Genomic DNA, 24849 nt, shown 5'->3' with positions numbered 1-24849 from the left:
AGCATTTAATCCATTCACATTTAAGGTAATTATTGATATATATGTTCCTCTTACCATTTTCTTAATTGTTTTGGATTTGTTTTTGTAGGTCCTTTTCTTCTCTTGTGTTTCCCACTCAGAGAAGTTCCTTTAGCATTTGCTGTAGAGCTGGTTTGGTGGTGCTGAATTCTCTTAGCTTTCGCTTGTCTGTAAAGTTTTTGATTTCTCCGTCAAATCTGAATGAGATCTTTGCTGGGTAGAGTAATCTTGGTTGTAGGTTCTCCCCTTTCCTCACTTGAACTATATCACGCCATTCCCTCCTGGCTTGTAGAGTTTCTGCTGAGAAATCAGATGTTAACCTTATGGAAGTTCCCTTGAATGTTGTCATTTCTCCTTGTTGCTTTTAATAATTTTTCTTTATCTTTAATTTTTGTCAGTTTGATTACTATGTGTCTTGGCATGTTTCTCCTTGGCTTTATCCTGCCTGGGACTCTCTGTGGTTCCTGAACTTGGGTGGCTATTTCCTTTCCCATGTTAGGGAAGTTTTCCACTATAATCTCTTCAAATATTTTCTTGGATACTTTCTCTCTCTCTTCTCCTTCTGGGACCCCTATAATGTGAATGTTAGTGTGTTTAACGTTGTCCCAGAGGTCTCTTAGGCTCTCTTCTTTTCATTCTTTATTCTTTTTTTTTTTTTTTTTGCGGTACGTGGGCACTGTCGTGGCCTCTCCCGTTGCGGAGCACAGGCTCTGGACGCACAGGCTCAGAGGCCATGGCTCAGGGGCCCAGCTGCTCCGCGGCATGTGGGATCTTCCCAGACCGGGACATGAACCCGTGTCCCCTGCATCAGCAGGCAGACTCTCAACCACTGCGCCACCAGAGAAGCCCATTCTTTATTCTTTATTTTGTTCCATGGCAGTGAATTCCACTATTCTGTATTCCAGGTCACTTATCCGTTCTTCTGCCTCAGTTATTCCGCTATTGATTCCTTCTAGTGTATTTTTCATTTCAGTTATTGTACTGTTCATCTCTGTTTGTTCTTTAATTCTTCTAGGTGTTTTTATTTAATTCTTCTAGGTCTTTGTTAAATATTTCTTTCATCTTTTCGATATTTGTCTCCATTCTTTTTCCAAGGTCCTGTATCATCTTCACTATTATTATTCTGTATTCTTTTTCTGGAAGGTTGCCCATCTCCACTTCATTTCGTTGTTTTTCTGGGGTTTTATCTTGTTCCTTCATCTGGTACATAGTCCTCTGCCTTTTCATTTTGTCTATCTTTCTGTGAAAGTGGTTTTCGTTCCATAGGCTGCAAGACTGTAGTTGTTCTTGCTTCTGCTGTCTGCCCTCTGGTGGCTGAGACTATGTAAGAGGCTTGTGCAAGCTTCCTGTTGGGAGGGACTGGTGGTGGTCAGAGCTGTGTGTTGCTCTGGTGGGCAGAGTTCAGTAAAACTTTAATCCACTTGTCTGCTGATGGGTGGGGCTGAGTTCCCTCCCTGTTGGTTGTCTGGCCTGAGGCAACCCAGCACTGGAGCCTATGGGCTCTTTGGTGGGGCTTATGACAGACTCTGGGAGGGCTCACACCAAGGAGTACTTCCAAAAACTTCTGCTGCCAGTGTCCTTGTCCCTGCGGTGAGCCACGGCCACCCTCCACCTCTCTGCAGGAGACCCTGTAACACTAGCAGGTAGGTCTGGTTCAGTCTCCTATGAGGTCACTGCTCCTTCCCCCTGGGTCCTCATGCACATACTACTTTGTGTGTGCCCTCCAAAATTGGTCTCTGTTTCCCCCAGTCCTGTTGAAGTCCTGCAATCAAATCCCATTAGCCTTCAAAGTCTGATTCTCTGGGAATTGCTCCTCCTGTTTCCAGACCCCCAGGTTGGGAAGCATGATGTGGGGCTCAGAACCTTCACTCCAGTGGGTGGACTTCTGTGGTATAATTGTTCTCCAGTTTGTGAGTCACGCACCCAGCAGTTATGGGATTTGATTTTATTGTGATTGCGCCCCTCCTACCATCTCATTTTGGCTTCTCCTTTGTCTTTGGATGTGGGGTATCTCTTTTGGTGAGTTCCAGTGTCTTTCTGTTGATGATTGTTCAGCAGTTAGTTGTGATTCTGGTACTCTCGCCAGAGGGATTGAGCACATGTCCTTCTACTCCACCATCTTGAACCAATCTCCTATTAGTTGATTTTTGAATGCTGAACTAGCCTTGCATAGCTGGGATAAATACCACTTGGTTGTGGTATATTATTCTTCTTTTACATTGTTGGACTCAATTTGCTAATATTTTGCTGAGGACTTTTTTGGGAAAAACTTTTCAGCTTTATTGAGGTATACTTATTACAGAAAATATTGCACATTTTAATTTACATATTTTGATGAGTTTGGACATATGCGCACACCTGTTATATCATGACAACAATCAAGGTAATAGACATATACATCACTTTCAAAAGACTTATTGTGTCCCCTTGCTTTTTTTTGTGGTAAGGACAGTTGGCATAAAATCTACCCTCCAAAGAAGTTTCTAAGTGTACAAAACTGTTGTTAACCACAGGCATTATGTTGTAACAGTAGGTCTCTAGAACTTACTTATCTTGTGTCAGTGTAACTTTATACCCAATGAGCACCTCTCAATTTCTCCCGCCACCCATTCCCTGGAAACCATTATTCTAGTCTCTGCTTCTACAAGTTTGACTATTTTAGATACCTCATACAAATGGAACTGTCTGGTGTTTGTCCTTCTGTGACTGACTTATTTCACTTAGGATATTGTCTTTCAAGTCTATCCATACTGTTGAAAACAGTAGGAATTCCTCCTTTTTAAAGGCTGAATAATATTCCATTGTATACATACATGTCACAGTTTCTTTATCCATTTGTCTGTCAATAGATATTTGGGTTGTTTCCATATTATCTATTGTGATCAATGCTGCAATAAACATGCGAGTGCATATATCTCTTCAAAATTCTGATTCAGTTATTTTGGATATATATCCAGGAGTGAGATTACTGGATTATATGGTAGTTCTATTTTTAATTTTTTGAGACATCTCCATACTGTTTTCCATAGTGGCTGTGCCATTTTGCATTCCCACCAACAGTGTACATGAGTTCCAATTTCTCACACCCTTGCTAACACTTGCCATTTTTTGTTTTTTTGATAATAGCCATCCTAACAGATGTGAGATGATATTACATTGTGGTTTTGATTTGCATTTCTATGATGATTAGTGATGTTGAGTGCCTTTTCATATACCTGTTGTCCATTTGTACGTCTTCTTTGAAGAAACCTCTATACAAGTTCTCTGCCATTTTTTACTCAGGTTATTTTTTAATTAAAAAATTTTTCTGCTATTGAGTTGTAGGAGTTCTTTGTATATTTTGGAAATTAATTATCTGTCATATACATGGCTTGCAAATATTCCCTTCCATTCTGTAAGTCACTTTTTCACTCTGTTGATAGTTTTGTTTTCTGGGCAGACGTTTGATAAAAGTTTGATAAAAGGAAACACTTCTGAACTCATTTTATGAGGCCAGTATTACCCTGATACCAAAGACAGACAAGGAAAGAAAATTGTAGGTCAATATACCGGGTGAACACAGATGCAAAAATCCTCAACAAAATTCTAGCAAACCAAATTCAACAGCACATTAAAAGGATCACACTTCATGATCAAATAGGATATATTCCTGGGATGCAAGGATGGTTCAACCTATGCGGATAAATAAATGTGATACACCACATTAACAGAATGAAGGATAGAAATCATATGATCATTTCTATAGATAAAGTATTTAAGAAAATTCAACACAATTTTATGATAAAAACGATCAACAAGTTACATATAGAAGGAATGTACCTCAGCATGATAATTGCCATATATTACAAGCCCACAGCTAATATTAAACTCAGTGGTAAAAAATGAATCTTTTCCTCGAAGATCAAGAAGAAAACAAAGATGCCCACTCTTGCCACTTCTATTCAACTTAGTACTGGAAGTCCTAGCCAGAGCAATTAGCCAATAAAGAGAAATAAAAGAAATCCAAGTCAGAAAGGAAGAAGTAAAATTTTCTTTGCTTGCAGATGACATGATGTAGAAAATCCTAAAGATGCCACAAAAAATCTTTTAGAAATAATACATGAATTCTGTAAAGTTGCAGGATACAAAATCAACCTACAAAAATCAATTGCATTCTTACATGCTAACAACAAATGATCAGAAAAGGAAATTTAAAAAATATCATTTTCAATAGCATCAAAAAGAATAAAATACTTCAGAATAAACTTAACAAGGAGATGAAATATTTTTACACTGAAAACTACATTTATGAAAGAAAATGAAGAAGACAAATAAATGAAAGACACCTCGTGTTCATGGAGTAGAAGAATTAATATTGTTAAAGTGCCATGTTACTCAAAGTTATCTACAGATTCATTCCAATGCCTATCAACATTCCAATGGCATTTTTTATAGAAATAGGAAAAAAGTCCTAAAATTCTTGTGGAACCACAGACATAGAATAGCCAAAGCAATCTTGAGAAAAAAGGAACAATGTTGGAGGCATTATACTTCCTGATTTCAGAAAGTTACCATAATTAAAACTGTATGGTACTGGCGCAAAGACAGATATATAAACCAATGGAACAGAATACAGAGCCCAGAAATTAAACCATGCATATACAACTGCAAATGATCTTTTTTTTTTTTTTCTTGCGGTACGCGGGCCTCTCACTGTTGTGGCCTCTCCCATTGTGGAGCACAGGCTCCGGACGCGCAGGCTCAGCGGCCATGGCTCACGGGCCCAGCCGCTCCGCGGCATGTGGGATCTTCCCGGACCGGTGCACGAACCCGTGTCCCCTGCATCGGCAGGCGGACTCTCAACCACTGCGCCACCAGGGAAGCCTCTGCAAATGATCTTTGACAAGGGGGCAAGAATACACAATGGGGAAAGAATAGTCTCTTCATAAATGGTATTGAGAAAACTGGATATCTACAAGCAGAAAAAGAAACTGGACCCTTATCTTATACCATACACCAAAATCAACTCAAAATGGATTAGAAACTTAAACTTAAGACTGAAAACTATAAAACTCTTAGAAGAAAACAGAGGAAAACTTTCATGCCATTGGTCTCGGTAATAATTTCATGTACATGAAACCAAAAGCACAGACAACAAAAGCAAAAATAGACAAATGTTGAGGATGTTTGCATATATGTTCATGAGAGATATTGGTCTGTAGTTTTTTCTTTTAATGTCTTCATTTGGTTTTGGTATTAGGGTAATATTGGCCTCATAGAATGAGTTAGGAAGTATTCCCTCAGCTTCTATCTTCTGAAAGAGATTATGGAGAACCAGTTAACCCACCTGGGCCTCCTTCCTATTGTGGAAGGTTACTGATTATTGATTCAATTTTTTCAATGGATATAAGCCAATTCAGATTGTCTCTTTCTTCTGTGAGTTTTGGCAGATTGTGTCTTTCAAGAAGTCAGTCCATTTCATCTAGATTATCAAATTTGTGGGCATAGAGTTGTTCAAGGTGTTCCTATATTATTCTTTTAATGTCTATGAGGACTGTAGTAAAGTTCCTTCTTTCATTTCTGATATTAATAATTTGTGTCCTTTCTCTTTTTTTCTTAGTGAGCTGGGCTAGAGTCTTACTGGTTTTACTGATCTCTTCAAAGAACCAGCTTTTGGTTTTATTGATTTTCTCTACTGATTTCCTCTTTTAAATTTCATTGATTTCTGCTCTAGTTTTTACTGTTTCTTTTTTTTCTGCTTACTTTGGATTTTATTTGTTTTTCTTTTCCTAATTTCCTAAGGTAGAAGCTAAAATGATTGATTTTAGATCTCCCTCCTTTTCTAATACACACATTCAGTGCTATTCATTTTTTTTTCTGAGCTCTACTTTCACTGTCCCACAGAATTTGATACCATGTTTCCATTTTCATTTAGTTCAAAGTATTTTAAAATTTCTCTTGAGATTTCTCTGGCCCATGTGTTACTTAGAAGTATGCTGTTTAATCTCCAAGTATCTTGGGATTTTCCAGCTGTCTTTCTGTTATTGATTTCTAGTTTAATTCCACTGTGGTCTGAGAACAGATATTCTGTGATTTCTATTCTTTTAAATTTGTTAAGGTGTGCTTTATGGCCTAGAATGCATCTATCTTGGTGAAAGTTCCATGTGAGCTACAGAAGAATGTGTATTCTGATGTTTTTGGATGAAGTAGTTTATAGATGTCTAGTATATACAATCGAATGATGGTGTTATTAAATTCAACTATGTCCTTACTCATTTTCTGCCTGCTGGATCTGTCCATTTCCGACCGAGGGGTATTGAAGTCTCCAACTATAATAGTGGATTCATCTATTTCTTCTTGCAGTTCTATCAATTTTTGCCTCATGTAGTTTGATGTTCTATTGTTATGTGCATACACATTAAAGACTGTTACGTCTTCTTGGAGAAATGACCCCTTTATCATTTGATGCCCTTCTTTATTCATGAGAACTTTCCTTACTGCGAAATCTGCTCTGTCTGAAATTAATATAGCCATTCCTACTTTTGATTAGTGTTAGCATGGTGTATGTTTCGTCATCATTTTACTTTTAATTTATGTGTCTTTATACTTAGAGTGGGTTTTGTAGACAACGTATAGTTGAGTCTTGTCTTTTGATGCCCTCTGACAATCTCTGTCTTTTAATTTGTACATTTAGACTATTGACATTTAAAGTGGTTACTGATACTGTTAGATTAGTATCTACCATGTTTGTTACTTTTTTCTATTTCTTGCCCTTGTTGTTTTTTCCTATGTTTGTCGTCCACTCTTTTCAGCCTTTTGTAGTTTTAATTGATCATTTTATATGATTCTATTTCTCACCTTTCTTAATATATCAATGGTACTTCTCTTTCCACTCTTTTTAATGGTTGCCCTAGAGTCTGTAATATAAAACTAATCCAAACCCACTTTCAAATAACACTATTTTATTTCATTGGTAGTGTGAATAATTTATAACAAAATAATCCTAATTCCTCCTTCCCATCCCTTGTATCATTGCTGTCATTCTTTTCCCTTATGCATAAGCCTATATACAGTTGGCCCTCTATATCTATGGGTTCTGCATCTGCAGATACAGATGGCTGATTGTACTACACCATTTCAAAAGACTTGAGCATCTGTGGATTTTGGTGTCCATGGGGGTTTCTGGAACCATTCCCCTATGGATACTGAGGAACAACTGTATACAGACACATACACGTGCACACAAACACACATATATACCTTTATATATATATATATAACATACCTTAATTTAAAATGCTTTATCACTAAAAAATGCTAATCATGATAAGCTTTCAGCAAATAAGTTATCTTTTTGCTGGTGGAGGGTCTTGCCTACAATTTGATGTCTGCTAACTGATTATGGTGGTAGTTGCTGAAGGCTGGAGTGACTGTAGCAATTTATTAAAATAGACAACAATGAAGTTTGCTGCATAGATTGACTCCTCCTCTCACAGATGACTTCTCTGTAGTAGGCAAGGCTGTTTGATAGCATTTTACCCACAGCAGAGCTTCCTTCAAAATTAGAGTCAATCCTCTTAAACCCTGCCACTGCTTTATCAACTAAGTTTATGTAATATTCGAAATCCTTTGTTGTCATTTAAACAATTGTCACCACATCTTCACCAGGAGTAAATTCCATCACAAGAAACCACTTACTTTGCCCATCCATAAGTAGCAACTCCTCATTCGACAAAGTTTTATCATGAGATTGCAGTAATTCAGTCACATCTTCAGGCTCCACTTCTAATTCTGTTTCTCTCACTACATCCACCGCACCTGTAGTTACTTCCCCCACGGAAGTCCTGAAGCCCTTAAAGTCATCCATGAGGATGAGGGTTGGAATCAACTTCTTCCAAACTTCTGTTAATGTTGATGTTTTGACCTCTTCCTATGAATCACTAATGTTCTTAATGACATCTAGAATGGTGAATCCTTTCCAGAAGGCTTTCGATGTACTTTGCCTAGATCTATCAGAGGAATAACAATCTATGGGAGCTACAGACTTACGACATGTATTTCTTAAAGAATAAGACTTGAAAGTTAAAATTACTCCTTGATCCATGGGCTGCAGCATGGATGTTGTGTTAGTGGGCATGAAAATAACATGAATCTCATTAGATATCTCCGTCAGAGCTCTTTGGTTACCAGGTGTATTGTTAATGCAGTAATATTTTGAAAGTAGTCTTTACTTTTATTTTATTTTTAAAATAAATTTTATTTATTTATGTATTTATTTATTTATTTTGAGCTGTGTTGGGTCTTTGTTGCTGTGTGCAGGCTTTCTCTAGCTGTGGCGAGCAGGCGCTACTCTTTGTTGTGGTGTGTGGGCTTCTCATTGTGGTGGCTTCTCTTTGTTGCTGAGCACGGGCCCTAGGTGCATGGGCTTCAACAGTTGTGGCACACAGGCTCAGTAGTTGTGGCGCATGGGCTTAGTTGCTATGCGCCATGTGGGATCTTCCTGGACCACGGCTGGAACCCATGTCCCCTGCACTGGCAGGCGGATTCTTAACCACTGCACCACTAGGTAAGTCCCTGAAAGGAATCTTAAAAAAAAAATTGTTTTTGAGCAGTAGGTCTCAACCATGGGCTTAAAATATTCAGTAAACCATGTTATAAACAGATGTGCTGTCATCCAGGCTTTGTTGTCCCATTTATAGAGCAGAGGCAGAGTAGATTTAACATGATTCTTAAGGTCCTAAGATTTTCAGAATGGGAAATGAGTATTGGCTTCAACTTCAAGTCACCAACCGCATTAACCCCTAAGAAGAGAATCAGCCTGTCTTCTGAAGCTTTGAAGCCAAGCATTGACTTCTCTCTCGTGATGAAAGTCCTAGAATGGTATCTTTTCCCATTATAAGGCTGTTTCATCTACATTGAAAATCTGTTGTTTAGTGGAGCCACCTTCATTAACTATCTTAGCTAGATCTTCTGGATAACTTGCTGTTGCTTCTATATCAACACTTGTGGCTTCGCTTTGCTATGGAGATGGCTTCATCTCTTACACATCATGAACGAACACCTGCTAGCTTCAAACTTTGCTTCAGTAGCTTCTTCACTTCTCTCAGCCTTCTAGAATTGAAGAGAATTATGGCCTTGCTTTGGATTAGGCTTTGGCTTGAGGGAATATTGTGGCTGGTTTGATCTTCTATTCAGATCAGTAGAATTTTCTCCATATCCACAATAAGTCAGTTTTGCTTTCTTATCATTCTTGTGTTCACTGGAGTAGCACTTTTCATTTCCTTCATGAACTTTTCCTTTGCATTTACAACCTGGCTAATTGTTTGGTGCAAGAGGCCCACCTTTAGGCCTATTTCAGCTTTCGACATGCCTCCCTCAATGAGCTTAATCATTTCTAGCTTTTTATTTAAAGTGAGAGAAATGGGACTCTACATTTGAACACACAGAGGCCATTGTAGGTTTATTAATTGGCCTAATTTCATTGTTGTGTCTCATGGAATAGGGAAAGGAGAGTTAAAGAGATAGGAGAATGACTGGTAAAGCAATCAAAACACACACAACATTTACCAATTAAGTTCATTATCTTATGTGGGCATGGTTCATAGTGCCGCCAAATAATTACAATAGTAACATCAAATATCTCTGATCGTAGATCACCAGTAAGTTTTTATTTACCATCACCAATTCCTCCTCCAATGCTCTTCCTTTCTTTATGTACATCTGAGTTTCTGACCTATGTAATTTTCCTTCTCTCTAAAGAACTTCTTTTAACATTTCTCGCAAGGCACATCTACTGACAATAAATTCCCTCAATTTTTGTTTGTCTGAGAAAGTCTTTATTTCTCCTTCACTTTTGAAGGATAATTTCACAGGACATATAAGTCTAGGTTGGTGTTTCTTTCTCACAACACTTTAAATAATTAACTCTACTCTCTTCCTGTTTGCAATGTTTCTGAAGAGAAATTGGATGTAATTCTTATCTTTGTTCTTCTACAGGTAAAGTGTTTTTTTTCTCTGGATCCTTCCCGGATTTTTTTTTTTAATCTCTGACTTTCTGTCATTTGAAAATAATATACCTAGGTGTAGTTTTCCTGGAATTTATCCTATTTGGTGTTTTCTGAGCTTCCTAGATCTGTGGTTTGGTGTTTGACATTAATTTAAGGGATTCTAAGTCATTACTGTTTCAAATGCTTCTTCCATTCCTTTCTCTCCTCTCCTTCTGGTATTCTCATTACACATATGTTACACTTTCTGTAGTTGTCCCACAGTTCTTGGATATTCTGTTCTATTTTTTTCTGTCTTTTTTCCTTTTCAGGTTTAGAAGTTTCTACTGCGATATCTGCAAGCTCAGAGATTCTTCAGCCATAACCAGTTTACTAGTGAGCCCATCAGACGTTCTTCATTTCTGCTGCAGTCTTTTAAAATCTCCAGCATTTTCTTTTAGTTCTTCCTTAGAATTTCCATCTATCTGCTTACATTTCCCCTCTGCTCTTTCATATTTTCTATTTTATTCATTAGAGGGCTTAGGATCCCTTAGGATATTGATCAAGGCTTTTAAAATTCCTGGTTTGATAATTCCAACATTCCTGCCTATATCTGAATCTAGTTTTAATGCTTGCTCTGCCTCTTCAACCTGTTTTTTCTTTGTTGTTATTTGTTTGTTTTGCCTTTTAGTACATCTTGTGATTTTTTTTCTTGATAGCCAGACATGATGTACTGGGTAAAAGGAACTGCTATAAATAGGCCTTTAGTAATGTGGTGGTATGGTGTGTGTGGGGAGAGGGAAGCATTCTGTAGTCCTATGATTAGGGTAGTGAGCTTATGCTTCTGGACTGTGAACTTCACACATTTCTCAGTCCCCACCTCTCCCCTACTTCCCCTTAGATGGGACAGAATAGCTCTCATGGGCTGGAGTTGGATATTTCCCTTTTCCCACATGGAAGGCTAGAGTCAGCTGGAGTTGGTTATTTTCCTTCCCCTAGGTTGGTTAGGCTCTGATAAAACCCAGAAGGTTAAGGAGTTTCTCCTGAGAGAAGATCTTGCTAAGAAGAGCAGATCCATTTGCATGGAATATGTTTTTCCATCCCTTTACCTTCAGTATATGTATGTCCTTACTTCTGAAGTGAGTCTCTTGTAGGTGGCATACAGATGGGTCTTGTTTTTATTTATCCATTCAACCATTCTATGTCTTTTGATTGGTGAATTTAGTCCATTTAAAGTAATTATTGGTAGGTATGTACTTACTGCCATTTTATTAATTGCTTTTTGGCTGTTTTTGTGCTTCTTCTCTGTTACTGTCTTCTTCTCTTTCTCTCTTCCCTTGTGTTTTGGTGGTTTTCTTTAGTGTTATGTTTAGACTCCTTTCTCATTGTCTTTTTATTTTATGTATCCCATAACTAATTATTGTAATTTTAGTTAATTTTACTACTTTTGCCTTTTAACATTCATTCTTGCTTTACACTACCTTTATTAAGTACCTTTATTACACTACCTTTACTACACTACCTAAAGTACCTTTATTACACTACCTTTTCCAGTGAGATATTTACTTTCAGATGTTTCTTATTATTAATTAGTGCCATTTCTTTTCTGCTTAAAGGAATCTCTTTAACATTTCTTGTAGGGCTGGCTTAGTGGTGGTGAACTCCTTTAACTTTGCTTATCTGGGAAACTCTTAATTTTACCTTCAATTCTGAGTGATAATCTTTCTGGGTAGAGAATTCTTGGCTGGAAGTTTATTCCTTTCAGCACTTTGAATATATCATGCCATTCCCTTCTGTACTGTAAGGTTTCTATTGAAAAATCTGCTGATAGCCTTACAGGGTTTCCCTTGTATGTAATGCTTTTTTTTTTTTCTCTTGCCACTTTTAGGATTCTCTTTTTATCCTTAAATTTTATCACTTTAATTAACATGCCTTGGTGCGTGTCTCTTTGTATTCATCTTATTTGGAACTCTCTGGGCTTTCTGGACTTGTACGTCTGTTTCCTTCCACAGATTAGGGAAGTTTTCAGCCACTATTCCTTTAGATAGTTTTTCTGGCCCTTTCTCTCTCACCTCCTTCTGGGACTCCTATAATGCAAATTTTATTCTGCTTGATGTCGTCTCAAAGGTTCCTAATGTATATCCACTTTTTAAAATTCTTTTTCTACTTTGCTGCGCTGTCTGGGTGAACTCCATTTCTTTGTCTTCCAGCTTGCCAACTTGTTCTTCTACCTCATTCAATCTGCTGTTGAATCCCTCTGGTGTATTTTTCAGTTCAGTTTTAACTTATGTTTGATGCTTTCTTATATTTTCTCTCTTTGTTGAAGGTCTCACTGTGTTTGTCCATCCTTCTCCTGAGTTTGGTGAGCATCTTTATGACCATTACTTTTAACTCTTTATCAGATGGACTGCTTATCTCTGTCTTGTTTAGTTCTTTTTCTGAGGTTTCGTCTTGTTCTTTAGATTGGAACACATTCCTTTGTTTCCTCATTTTGCCTAATTCTCTGTGTTTGTTTCCATGTATTAAGTAAATCAGCTCCCTTTCCCAGTCTTGAAGGAGTGGCTTTAGGTAGGAAATGTCTTTTGGTGCTCAGAAGAGCAATCCCACCTGGCCACCAGAGCCAGGTGCTCAAGGGGTGTTTCCAAGGTAACAAGGTAACACCCCTTCTAAGGGGTGTTAGAAGGCTACATGAGCCCTCCCGCTGTGGCGGAGCCCTGGCTGCTGCTGTGGCACACTAGTGGGTGGGGGTTGCCTCTGGAATGGCTGCAGGACCTGGCCATGGCAACTACCAGGTGCTGGTGGATGGAGCTGGCCCCCAGAACAACTATGGCATTCAGCCACAGTGGCTGCTTGGTACTGGTGACCAGGGATGGCCCCCAGAATAGCTGTAGGGCTCAGATGTGGTGGCTGCCAGGCACTGGTGGGCAGAGTTGTCACCTGGCCAACTTTGAGGCCTGACTGAGGCACAGGAAGGGATGGGGCTCTCTGTAAGTCATGCCCACTGGTGCTAACAGGTTAGATGGAGATTTCCAAAATGGTGCCCACCAATGCCAGTATTAGCAAGGTAGCCTGAGATCACAAAAAATGGCTCCCACCAGTGTCTCAGTCCCCAGGGAGCATCCCCAACTTTTCCTGCCTCTCTGGCAGAAGCTTCAAGATTAGTAAGTGGGTCTCCCTCACCTATGGTCCATGCACTTTTCAATGTGTTATTTTTGCCCTGGTTTTCAGGTCAAGTGAGTCTGTGCCCTTTAAGAGCAGGTCTTCTGTTCCCTGAAGTTCTGTAGTTTTCTTGGACGTATTCCTGTTGGTTTCCAAAGCCAGGTGTTTTGGGGCCTCACTTCTCCAGTACAGGATCTAACGGTTGGGGGTGCCTGATGTGGACTCAAATCTCTTGCTCCTCAGGGAAAGTAACCATGACTTTGTGATCCTTCTTGATTGTGGATTGCCACAACTGGGGCGTGGTTTTTTTGCTTGGTGTGGCTGTATGTCTGTTTCTCCTACCTGTCTTGATGTTGCTCTTTTACCCTTTGTTGTGGAGACTCTGTTCAGCCAGTTTTTAGGTCCCTTTCAGAGGGAATTATTCCATATGTAGTTATAAATTTATTGTGTCTGTGGGAGGAAGTGTGTTCAGGATCTTCGTATACCACCATCTTGAGTCCTCTCCTAACATATTCATCCTTAAAGAAAATATCCTTTTTACTTGAGTTCCCTTTAATTGCAGGTATCCAGTATCTAAGGCAACTGGTATACAGTAAGTGTTCGATAAATTTCCTTCTTTACTTTGCTTGCATGAATGAAGTATTCAATACATCCTAACAAACCTTATATTTCATGTCAGATACCCAGACTCTTGACTAATTCCATAGGGTTAGTAACTGATCAAAAACCCACAATAATAAATGAGCTGGACTGTCAGTTCCTACTGTGAAGGGGCTGTGGTCTGAAGCTTCTTTTCTGTTTCTTTTTCCACAGAGGAACTGTGGGCCCATAGTAGGGCTAAATACTTGGTGAGAACTGTGTGTTATCATGTTGTGGTTTGTAAATTGTGGCAGAACAAGCTTATCTCTGGATAAGAGGTCAACCTAAAGAGTGATTCCAACTCTAGCTTGCAGTTGAACTGCCTTGCAGTAGACCCATTGCCCTGATGGTTACCAGGGTAACCATTCAGAGGTATTGATTACTCATTTATCTCTGTGTTTGGATATAAGACAATTGCTGTGACCTCAGATGATCACAGAACAATTTTATAATGGTTCTATTGCTGAAACTGAAGATAATGCTTCTTCTCCTGCACTTCTCAGTGCCACAATTCCTTCCCTTAAACTAATTTTGCAATGAGCTAAGAACTGAGTCCTGGAAAGGGCCATAGTTTTGGGTGCAGAAGACTCAAGTCAAAGTCCTGACTCCTTTTTATGAGGTGTGTGACATTGGGCAAGTCACTTAACCTCTCCTGGCTCCTCCTTGTCTACAAAAGGGGTGGCTGGTGGAGATGGAAATAACATATAAAGGTGTTCGGGGGAGGAAGTTATACAATGAATACAGATGCATGGAATAGACTCTTAAATGCTAATATCTGTTAAAATTGTTTCTTCTTGACCAGTCATTTAAACACACACACACACACACACACACACACCCCAAAAGTGACAACAGAAAGGAAAAGAACCAGTGGTGGTAAGTTTGCAGGTATCCTAATTTTCCAAGGGTCCTAATTTTAAACAGCTGATCTCTATCAACAGAACTACTTAAAACATCAAGTAGAGTCCCCATTCACATCATTTTCCTAGGTCCCTGGCAATATTTTTTAGGATTACTTTCAGTCACAGAGGGTCTGGAATTGGGGCTCTAACCTGAATTACAGGTCTGCCTTTTCATTCTTCTTTTCCTGTCCCCTTTCTGCCTTGTTGCTCATTAGTGTGGCTGTCACCTCTGACCCAGTCCCTGGCTTGATGTGATCTTATATTCTGGGCTGGGCTCAGCTTTAAGAGACCTCCCTGTAACTGTGGAGGAAAGTCTCATTCTCTGAGGAAGAAGAGGAGCTTCATAAGCAGGTGGAGGGATTCATGCTTCTTCTGGGGGTGGGCTTTCCTTTTCACACAGCTGTTAGAAAAGTCACTTCAGGTAACAGTGCACCGTGGAAAGTTCTGCCGTGGTCTTGTCTTGCTGACAATTGCTCTCACCCTCTGCCCGTCTAGCAGTGGCTTTTCTTTGACTGAAGATAGCATAAAATAAACAGTTGGCAAATGTGCTGCTGGAGAATGGAATTCCATAAAAGTCATAAAACTAACAGACAAACAATCAAACATGCTTTGCTTGTGGCTTATGGTATTTTGATGTGGGAACGCATAGAAACAACAGAGAAATGAAGAAAGCAAGCTTGAAACTCCAGCTAATGACAGTTTTCATGTCCACAGGAGCTGAGTTCTGGGTGGATTCTGAGGGAAAATGAAGCTGGAAGGAGCCTTATTTTATCTCTCCTGATTTACTAGTTAGTTCTATGGAAACCAGTTAATCATACCAGCTCCAAACCACTCTTTAAATGAACCAGAACCCATGGAAAAGAGCTGTAGGATTCCTTCCAACGCTCCCCCACCCCCGCTGAACCATCCCTCACCTTCCTAGGGATGAACAAGGTATTTCATGTATCATTCTCCATTTTTCAGCCCAAGGTAAATAATTATTCACTCTTAGAATGCTGCACGTAATCTCTGAACATACATATGTTGCTTTAAATCTGCTCCGTGAGCTTATCACATCTTGAAGAAAGAATCATATTTAATTGAAGATTTCTAACTCCAATAGCACAAGCATCTGTGCAACCATTTATCTACTCATTCATACAAACATTTATTGGATTTACAAATTTTGACTGAAAACCTACTCTGTAGCAAGGCACTTGGGAAAGCTCTGGGACACATAGAGAAATGATGAAGTCAGTCCCTTAAGAAGGAGCTTAAAATCCATCGGGTCCATGAACTGATGAAAAGATGCTCCACCTCACTCATAATAAGAGAAAAGCAAATTAGAGCTGTATGAAGATTTCTCCCAATAGACTAGAAAATCCTCCAAAGTGATAACCCACTGTGTTGGCAAAGCCGTAGGGAAGCAGGCAATCTCAGATATTGCTGGCAAGAATGCAAAGTAGTACAACTCCCCAAAGAGGGCAATTCTCAAATCTCCATTAAAATTATAAATATATGTAGAATTTGATGCAGTGAGCCCATTTGCAGAAATTTATTCTACGGTTATACATGCACACATACAAAATGATATAAGGGTAAATTATTTTTTGCAGCGCCATCTATAACAGCAAGAGATTATTAAAAAACACATCCATCAATAAGGGTCTGGTTCTACAAATAATGGAATACCATGCAGGTGACAAGAAGAACGATGTGGAAAAATCTTCAAGATCTATTATTAAGTGAGAAAAGCAAAACCCAGAGAAGTGTGTATAGCATGTTATTTATTTATTTTTTGTAAAAAGATGGAAAATAAGAATATACATTAATATTTGCTTGAGTTTGTGCAAAGAAACTCTGGAATACACAGGGAGGTCATGAAAGTGGCTTAGAGTGGTGGTGTTGTGGTGGCAGGGAGACATCGTGCCTGGTGGGGATAGAGCAGATGGGGAGAGAGGTGGGAGCAAAACCCTTTACTGTATGCCTCTATATTGTTTGGATTTAAGAGTCACATGGCTGTATTACCTCTTCAAAAAATAAAATAGGTATGTTTTAAAAATTTTTTTAGGGAAGACATCACATGTTCCAGTAATGTGTACAATACACGTTGCTGCCTTATTTTCTTATTAAATTTAAAACTCCTTGAGGGATGAATCACATAAGAGCCTTTTAAACTAATCTCTCACATGGTTTCTCCCTCTCCAATTTCTCTTATAAACCCTTGCCAGATTGATCTTCCCAAATACCCCTTTAGACAGATTGCCAGAAATGTTTCCTTAGGGTCTCTGCATCAAATTCAAACATCTCTGTTTGACTTTTAGGTCTCTCCCCAAACAAACTCACCTCACCCAACCGATGCAATCTAATGTCTACTCCTGAGATCTCCAACAAGCATCTTGTGCTCCCATCAGGCTGGGTTCAACATTGTTCTTGAACGTTTCCATCCCTGTGCTTTCACTTGGGCTATTTCCCCTGTCTCTGGGGATGCCTTCCACTTTGCCCTCTGTTTATCCGGAGCCTCACTGTCTTCCAAGGCCCCTCCCTTCCCTAAAGACTGTGCCTTGAGCCCATACTGATCTATCCCTTATGTGACCTCCGCAATACTTACCATCAGTAGTGCAGGCTTAACTTTGACTCCGTGTAAGATTGTTAGATCCTTAGAGATAAAGCCTATGGGACCTAAACACACACACACACACACACACACACACACACACACACACACACACACACACACCCCACTGGGACCCTTGGGAGGCAGCAACATCAACCATACACATCTACAGCTTTCTGGGTCCTACTAAGAAGAGGTTGTCCAGTCACAACTGTAAGGACTGGCTAGACCTCAACCCATCCCCCACCTTCTGCTTTAAGTGGGGTTTTAGGGACCCTGAGGAAATTCTCCAGTTTCCTGTTAACTGTTACTTGCATAATAGGCACCCTACCTTTAGACCAAACTGAACTCCAAACATTCCTGGCTGTATCTAGGGAACTGAAGGGTGGTCCCACGTGGAGCACCCCCTGCCCCCGCCCCACCATCACCACCAGATGAGACAAGAGGCGAGAGGACATTTGAGGTAAGAGAGAAGAGAGTTCAGCACCCGTTCTCAATCCCTTTAGCCCGCATCTGAGCGCTACGGAGCAAGACACTGCAGGTCAAACTAAAGGGTCCGTTTCCACGAGGAAGCCAGGAACCACACAGTAAGACTCCGAGTTTGTGAGGGAGCCATCTGCTCTGCCCACGTGGCTCTAGGTCAGTGAGAATGGAGAGAATGCAAGGCAGCTTCCACATTTTTTGAGTTTTGCTGCTGGGAGGAGAACCAGAAGCCAGAGTCTGAGCCAGGTGGCCTGGTGAGCGCGGGACAAGTGACTACTCAAGGCATGGATGTCAGGGAGGGGACTGCTATGGAATTACAAGAAATACCAGTTCTTGAGCAACGTAAGATCCCCGTAGGCGCCGTCAGAAATCCCTGGGTGGTGAGGGGATTCTGCAGGATGCTGAGGATGGGAGTGGATGGTGGCAAGAACCAAGACATGTAGCTGATTTCTGCTGGTGTGACCTCATCCACACCCACAAGGAGAAGATGCCTCAAGAAATTCAGCTTCCACTTGACATTCATCAGTGAGCTCCTCCCACAGTGTGGGGCCCATGATCTCACTGGTAATGAACCCATGGTTTGAGTGACAGAATTTTAGAATATGAGTTAGGAATGGCCAGTAGGTTGCATCCTGGGTGCTGACTCCTTCTCATCAACTGGGGAGTGGCCCCTTGGAGTTCCATCGGGAAGGATTTTGAACGCCAGTCCGGCTCACTGGGAGAGAGCACCATAATCCACTACACATGTCTGCCCTGGGCTCAGAATGGGAGGGTACACTTTCTGTGGACTTGTTATCCTTGATCCCATATTACAGACAGGGAAACTGAGCCCTAGAGAAGGAAAGTGGCTTGTTCAAGGCCTCCTTACCAAGGTAGAACTAGAACCTATAGTTTCTCCATTACCCTGTAAGGTCTGTTTTTGTTTTGTTTTGTTTTAGATAAAGGAAAAAGTAAGGGTAATCAAAATAACAAATGATCCAAAACTTTGACTTCAGTTAATAGTTTTATTCTTCCATCCCTTCCCTCTGTCCCTCCACAACAAACTATGAGTTCCTCATAAAATAGTCAACAGATTTGAGATTTTCTCCTTCCTCTCTGGCTCTCTGCCTACCCTTTGGGGGGTGGGGTGGGGAATTACAGGGAACCAAATAGACAGAATATAGGCAGTCTGAAGGAGCAAGTAGGAAAATATTTAGTTCATGCACAAACAGCGAATAATCCAGAATCGATGGTACCTGCAACCCTTTCTTGTAGGCACTCAGATCTTTTCCCTTCACAACTGCTGCTTTCCTGAAGCTCCTTCCTCCATCCCTGCCACGTACAACCCCTACCCAGCTCCACATCTGATTTCTGCAGCTGGGTTTATGAGGAAATATTGATCTTTTAAGATTTCCCACCTGCCACATCACATTATGAGTCACCACACTGGGGTGTACCTTTGTCTGATGTGCCAACGTTCTCTGCTAGAATCTGAAAAGGCAGTCTTTCACTCACGATAACTATGTGAAATCCATTGATATAGAGCAGGTTTTAAACTAGTGCATTTCAAGCATCTGAAAGAGATCTAAGGTTTGACCCTAACATGAAGGGCGTGGGCACTTAAATGTTTTGCTGTTCTTCCAGGCCTTTATCCAGGATTCAAAGGGAAAACTCAAGGACTGTTCCTGTAATATTCAGGATGTTAACCCTAAGAGAAAAGGGAAATGGAAAAAAAGCCTTTCAGGAGCAATAAATGAAATGAGACAGCTTCTGACGGAAGACAAGGTATCTAAGAGTGACATTTCTCGGTGACTAGCTGCTATATTCATTCCAGAAACATTTACTGAATTCTGACCGAGGGCTAGGAGCCAGGGATAAAAAAATGAGCCAGTCATATTCCATGCTCTTCAATTCACTGTGTGGGGAGGGCTACACGCATGTGAACGGGTGATGTTGGTGCAGTGTGACAAACGATAATGAAGACGAGGGCACCGAGCTATGGGAATACTTTCAAAAGTGACTTAAGGGGACTTACTGCTGCTAACATTTATTTTGTGCTTTTATACTCTGCCCTACATGTGCACCTGTGCATTTTTTTCCTCATCTCTGCTATTATATTGTAGGGACCACGTTTCAACATACTTTTGTTGTTTACAGGGTCTTCCCTATAGAGATGCTTACTAAATAGTTAGATCTACAGATATTGATCGAGCAGCTGGTACCTGGTGTGACACAGAAAGCAGAGGAGGCTTACTGTGATGAATACGTTCATTCCCCCATTCAAGATGATAGTTCAGTGAAACTGAAAGGCATAATATGATAAAGGGCCATAAAAGCAACACACACAGTAGTGCTGGAATGCAGGGCCAGGAGTGATCAGTTCTGTGTGGATCAACTGGGAGGCGTGAAGCAGGGGACACAGCGTGGAGCAGGGTGGGAGACGACCACAGGCAAGAGTTCGGGTGGAGCGGCAGAAGAGGCAGGAAATAAAGACAGGCCAGGGCCATGCTGGGGACCCTGAACTTTATTTTCTAGGCAACAAGAAGCCTATTGCTGATTGGCTGATGGAAGTGATTAATTTCAGGAGTCCCAGGTGTGTGGGAACCCGGCAATATTACCGGAGTTCAGCAATTGCTGAGAGCCACCTGGACTGTGGACCCCGGTGCCACTTCTCTCTGCATTCACCTACATTCCCCGTGTTAAGTACTGGGCCTTTATAGGTGAAGGTATCGTTCTTCCCTCTCGCACAGGCCAGGCCACAGCGCGCTGTCTCGAGACACTCCGGCGGTCAGCCTGCACTTATGATGCATCATCCCTGCCCCTCCTCAGCCTGGTGTTTGCTGCCCCTGGGAAGCCTCTCTTACCCAGTCTACACAGCGAGCCCTCTGAGCCCCTATTTCTGCTCTCCTCTCTCTGGCTTTCCTCTATCAGGTTCTGTCCCCACTGCATTTCACTGCCACGTCCCCAGCCCCAGCCCCAGGCTCTTTCCTTGGCCCGAGGATTTCTCCATCTTATAGATGAGGAAATAAAGCCTTAGTGAGGTTGACAGACTTGCCCCTGTCACTCTCTAGAAAGTGCACTTAGCAGAAAGGGATCAGCAGTGGTGCTCCCAGCACTGGGACACTGGGTTACGTTCTGGCAGTGATGTTAACACAGTCTACACATAGTGGATGAGATTAACCACCTGCAGAGCCATTTCACACACAGGATGTCTCACAAATGAAGGAAGAAAGGAAAGCTCTAGAAATTTAGAAAGCTCAAAGAGTTCACCCCCGATATTTTATCTAAAAACCTCCCCCCCCACCCTTCCCCAAAACCACAACTCTTACTATGTTTGATTCTCTCCAGAGCGCCGCTTATGTCCTTGGATACTTGATTGGTAACTGTCCCATTCACTTGAATATGAGGCCCTTGAAGGCTGGGGTTTTGTGTCTTCACCAAACTCTGATCCCAGCACTTAGAACAGGGCTTGGCACATAGTAAACAATGGATTAATGCAGCCTGTAGCTGAGTGATTTTCAAGTGAAGAGCTTGAAAAAGAACTACCCATGTTCCCCACCCTCCAGAGATTCTTATCCCTCACCTCTCTCATTGATAAGCAGTGTGCAGAGAACCACTGTCACAAAAGGAGTTGTTGGCCTTTCACGTATTTGAAGCAGAGCAAAGGAGCAAGCCTGAACACGGGTATTAACACATTTTTAGAAAGAATGTGGCAACACAAGAAGGAATGGTAAGAGATGGAGCTGATTCGTACATAGCACTCACTCCAGGCCCAGAAAAGGGCTAGGTGCTTCATATTTTGCAAGCATTCAATCTTCACAACAACCCTATGAGGGAGATGGTATATATTAACCCCATTCTGTAGATAAGAAAACTGAGGCACAGGAAAATTAAGTCACTTGCCCGAGGTTGCACAGCTAGGCAGTGGGATTCAAATCCTGATGGTCAAGCTCTAGAGCGCACACCAGGCAATCCAGAGCAATGCTTGTGGCAGATTGAAGATGGCCACAAGCACTCTAACATTCCTCGCCTCGAGGGACTCCGTGTACCCTCCTCTTGAACCCGGGTTGGCCTGCAGCTGACTTGACCAATAAGGAATGACAGAAGTAACACTACGCCAGTTCTGCGCCTAGCTTTTAAGAATTTCCATTTCTTTCCTCTGGAGCCTTGAACTTCCACATAAGTGGTCTGACCACCCTGTGGGAAAGGCCAAGTGGAGAGGACCGGAGGCTCCATGGAGAGAGTGGAGCTTGGCAGGGCCCAGCCCTCCCTTCTGGGGCTCCGGGCCTGCGGAGGAGCCATCTTGGAGCCCCAGCCCTGGCCGGCTGACTCCACTGGGTAACTCCATTCGATGTCACGTGGAGCTAATCATCACTCAGCTGACCCCCGTCTAAATTCCCGAGTCACAAAACCATGAGCTGTAATAAAATGGTTGCTGCTTTACACCGCTGAGTTTTGGGATAGTTTGTTGGGTAATTATGTTACATTAACCAGAACAGTGTATTCACACTTTCTGAGACACACAGAAAGAAATACATTTTTGAGAAAACACACATACACACTAGAGAAACCCTGAAGTTTAGCTTTGACTCCAGACTTTGAAAGTGCCGGTGGCCTAGAGCCTAAGACATCATTTCTGGAATCTCTGAACTCATGAGTGATCAGTGACAATGTGGTGGCACAGGCTGCACGAACCCAGCAATGTTAGTAATAAAACAAGGCATGTTTGTTCGCATAGACTCTTAACATCCATCCATCCATCCATCCGAAATAAAATCTCACAGAACAACACTTGCCCTTATTACGTGTGATACACTCTGACAGTCTCTGTTCTATTTAATTTTTAAAATACTCACTGTGACCCACTAAGTTACCTTCCTGACCCACCAGTGAGTCAACGTCAGCAGTCTGAGGAAGGATGGGCACTGAGGAGAAGCTTGTCAGAGAATGGGCATCACCCAGGAGAGGCAATGCTCAAAGTCAGCCAATCCTGAGGTTCAGTTTACTCGGCAGACAGAGTGAGGTTGGAGACACTGCCCCCATCCCCTCCCTCCGTCCTGGCTTCATGATGCCGTTGTTAAGATCTCCCATCTGACTGCCTTGTTCTGATTCCAGACTCAATAATCAGCTTAGATAGTTTGGCCTGTAGTTTCTGCACATCCTGCTCCCTCTGCCAACCCCACCATTGCCCGATGAACAACTCCTACTATTCACCCATCAGGACCATCAGAGATGCCCTCTTCCCCCAGAAGCCTTCCTTGACTCTCTGCGGCTGGGTTAGGTCTCCTCTCTATGTATTCTAAGCTGACTGTATTACCCTTGCCTGTTTACTAGGTGGTCCGCTCTGAGAGCTTAGCAACTGTATCTTATTTAGCTATGACTCCCTAGAACCTGACACAGTACCTGGCACTGAGTAGGCACTTGGTAAATATCTGTTGAATAAGCAAATATCTGTCTAACCATGTACATATAACTACTAGAGAAAGACTGTCCTGACCAGCCATTCCCCAACCAAACGTTAGAATTCCAACTTGCTTGGCAAACATAAACAATATTGTAAATTTTTGTCAATTGACATTTTGTGATGTATAGCCCTCTCTTCTGTGGGTTTAGTTTGCATGAGTCAGTCCCCACTAATTTCATTAACCCTGGGAGGAATCACAAGATTGTTTCTAGAATGGCAGTGCTGACTACAAGACCTTTATGATTACTGAATTAATGTGACCTTCTAAAGTCTTGACGGCAGCCATCATGCGTTTGACTCTGATAGCCCTACCTTGCTCCCTGACATCAATTATAAGTGCAGGGCCAATATCTGAAATCTGAGGCTTTAAAAAATACAGCTGTTTTCTATATCTTCATCTGAATTGAAGTGATGACAGTCTTAGAAATAGGTTTAAGGTATTTTTCCACTTTTTACAATTTCATATAAAATCTTTGTTTTCTAAATTGCCTTTGACTTTGAATTTCTTTTGTGGGATTTCTTTTTTCCTTTTTGAGGCTCATTTTTTTTTTTTTTTTAAGGAAAGCTCTTAACAATTTTCCAAACTGCTTTTGTCCCAAATCACATAAGTTGGTACTCGTTGCGTGTATCTCTTAGTTTAAAAAGTCAGGGATGGTCATGGTAATAGACTTGAGAGATATCTCAGCTGGAACTGAGGTCTGCAGGGACCTAAGCAGTTACTGTTGTTATTAAAATAACCTTGGATTATTTATTTCTTACTTGTTGTCAGGGTAGAAAATGAAGAATATTAGTACTTGAGCAAAAATCTCAAACAGGAAATCGGAAGACCAGAAAGGGATGATAACTGTAACAAGAGCAGCAGTATTTCAGTGCCTTCAAATAGCAACACTGATCTGGGAGGGAGTATTTCCCCCAGTGGCTGGCTTAACAGAACCAAGAAAATAGCTGTGAGGGAGACCCACGTGGGAAGAGGGTAGGAGGATAAAGTTCTTATAAATGAGCAAACTGAACCTTACAAGAAACTACTTAATACAAACCTAGAGGCCCTATGACTTTATACTGTTAACAGTCATTTCAGAAAGAAAAATTAAGTTCTTTTTTAGAGCAGGGCAGAGTCTAGGGAATGATCCAAAGAGCAGAAGGCAGAAGATACATTCAGAAATGAACTACTGGTGGTGCCTTTGACCTGTGACATTTTTGTTCTTATCCTCTGGCCAAATTTCGCCCTTGGATATACGTAAAGGTTCTTACCAAATTAAGTGGAAGTTAAATGTGCATGCTCAAAGGACAGATTTGGCCTGTACTATGTTTCCAAAGATATTAATAAAGCAATAGAAGTGAAAAAGATTGTTAGGCCATCAGAGTTCTTGTTTCAGATAAGAAATGCCAGGACAGACGGGAAGCATTGCATTGCTTTCTCCTTTGGAGAGGCTCCATCTTTGGATTCCCTGACATCAGGGCATTCTCACTAACACTTAACTGTGTCCAAAAAAGCGTGGTCTATTCCAGGGAAACATCTCAACCCCTGCAGCAGAAGGCGCCTAGACAACGTGAAAGCAGAAGGGATGGTGAAGACATCAAATAAGGGAAAATATAAACTTTTATTCCAAAGGAGAAACAGTCAGTCATCACACCTTTCTTGAGGAG

General features: G+C 41.1%; 1 protein-coding gene and 1 long non-coding RNA gene across 4 annotated transcripts in view; one reads left to right on the top strand and one right to left on the bottom strand.

Annotated features, from left to right (window-relative positions):
• The window catches only part of KIF6 (kinesin family member 6), a 390416-nt gene that overhangs the window by 122750 nt on the left and 242817 nt on the right, over positions 1–24849 (bottom strand). The gene's annotated exons all lie outside the window — the stretch shown is intronic.
• The window catches only part of LOC137232021 (uncharacterized), a 72303-nt gene that overhangs the window by 38895 nt on the left and 8559 nt on the right, over positions 1–24849 (top strand). The window contains exons 3-4 of the long non-coding RNA XR_010946840.1: positions 16276–16428; positions 19383–19523. This is a non-coding gene — a long non-coding RNA (uncharacterized lncRNA). The remainder of the gene's footprint in view (positions 1–16275; positions 16429–19382; positions 19524–24849) is intronic.

Source organism: Pseudorca crassidens, chromosome 10 (assembly GCF_039906515.1).
Source record: "Pseudorca crassidens isolate mPseCra1 chromosome 10, mPseCra1.hap1, whole genome shotgun sequence".
In the NCBI taxonomy this organism is placed as follows: domain Eukaryota; kingdom Metazoa; phylum Chordata; class Mammalia; order Artiodactyla; family Delphinidae; genus Pseudorca; species Pseudorca crassidens.
The sequence above is the reverse complement of the archived record's forward strand: the minus strand, read 5'-3'. Positions and strand labels throughout refer to the sequence as shown.